Source organism: Condylura cristata, unplaced genomic scaffold (genome assembly GCF_000260355.1).
Source record: "Condylura cristata isolate star-nosed mole 26May11 unplaced genomic scaffold, ConCri1.0 scaffold00054, whole genome shotgun sequence".
Lineage (NCBI taxonomy): Eukaryota > Metazoa > Chordata > Mammalia > Eulipotyphla > Talpidae > Condylura > Condylura cristata.
The window spans coordinates 1327344-1328899 of record NW_004567155.1 but is presented as its reverse complement, the minus strand read 5'-3'; the positions used below and the strand labels follow the sequence as shown (position 1 = coordinate 1328899).

The window sequence follows — 1556 nt, the reverse complement described above, 5'->3', positions numbered from 1 at the left end:
CCGCGGCCCGCTCTGCAGGAGCCCGCCCACCGCTCCCTCCACAGGCTGTCAGGCCCCCATGGTGTACCTGGACTGCAGCAAAGCCTCTGCAGGCACCCCGGGGGCCGAGTGCCTCAGGAGCTGCCACACGCTGGACGTGGAATGTGTGAGTTCCAGGGAGGCACTGCCGCCACTCCCCTGGGTGCCATCTGTGCCCTGCTGCCCTGGGACCGGAGGGGGACAGGCCCCGATGGCCACTTCCCGCCCACAGTTCAGCACCCACTGCGTGTCCGGCTGCGTGTGCCCCCCGGGGCTAGTATCCAACGGAAGCGGGGGCTGCGTGGCCCCCGAGGACTGCCCCTGCCTGCACAACGAGGCCAGCTACCGGCCCGGGGAGACCATCAGGGCGGGCTGCAACACCTGGTGGGTGGAGCCTCGAGGCGGGCGGGGTGGGCGGAGGGTGGCAGCCACCAGCCGCGGCCCCTTGACCAGGGCGCCCCCTGGTGTCCCCCCCAGCAAGTGCAAGAACCGCAGGTGGGAGTGCAGCCGCCAGCCCTGCCTGGGCACCTGTGTGGCCTACGGGGACGGCCACCTCATTACCTTCGATGGCCAGCGCTACAGCTTCGAGGGCAGCTGCGAGTACACGCTGGCCCAGGTATGCGCTCCCCCTGCGCCCACCCCTGCCCCGGGGGGCTGAGGTGCCACTGCACGGCTCCCCTCCACCCCAGGACCACTGCGGAGGCAACAGCACAGCCCACGGGACCTTCCACATCGTCACCGAGAACGTCCCCTGCGGCACCACGGGCGTCACCTGCTCCAAGGCCATCAAGATCTTCCTGGGGGTGAGCGGGCTGAGGGGCGTCCTGCATCAGGGCTGGAGCCTCAGCACCCCTAGCTACGACCCTGCTGCGCGCCATGCCGGAGCGGGACTCGGGGGCGCCAGTCTCCGTGGAAGGTGGCACTGCATCTAGCAACGCGAGAGCAAAGGGCACCAGGGCCCAGGGCAGACTGTGGCTAGGGCGCTGCCCTTAGGGCAGCAGAGCATGGGGACAGTGGAAGCCAGGGCGGCGGCAGGTGCCAGCCGGGGTGCAGGGCGCAGTGCTGGACAGGGGCTGGCTGAGCGGGCCCCGGCCAGCACTGGGACCTTGGCCTCTGCTGCCCGGGACCCCGCTTTGCCATCAATCAGCCAGGCCATGCAGGCAGCTCGGCCAGTCACCCCGACCCCCGTGTGTCCCTGCAGAGCTACGAGCTGATCCTCCACGAGGGGACCCACAAAGTGGTGCAGAGGAGCCCGGGTGGGGACCTGCCCTACAGGGTCCGGTACATGGGCATCTACCTGGTGGTGGAGACCCGCAGCGGCCTGGTGGTTGCCTGGGACCGGAAGACCAGCGTGTTCATTCGGCTGCAGCAGAACTACAAGGTGAGGGTGCCGGCTGCAGGCCGGGTCCCGGCGAGGCCGCTCATCGGGGCCCCAAGGGACGCTGAGACTTTGCCCTCCAAGCACTGTGCCAGCTGCTGGCGGAAAAGCTGCCATTTGCTCTGGGCTCCCCTCGCCCGCGCAGCCCAGGCTCCCCCGG

General features: G+C 70.0%; 1 protein-coding gene across 1 annotated transcript in view; it reads left to right on the top strand.

Annotated features, from left to right (window-relative positions):
• Positions 1–1556, top strand: part of MUC5AC (mucin 5AC, oligomeric mucus/gel-forming) — a 47274-nt gene that overhangs the window by 33259 nt on the left and 12459 nt on the right. The window lies entirely within an intron of this gene.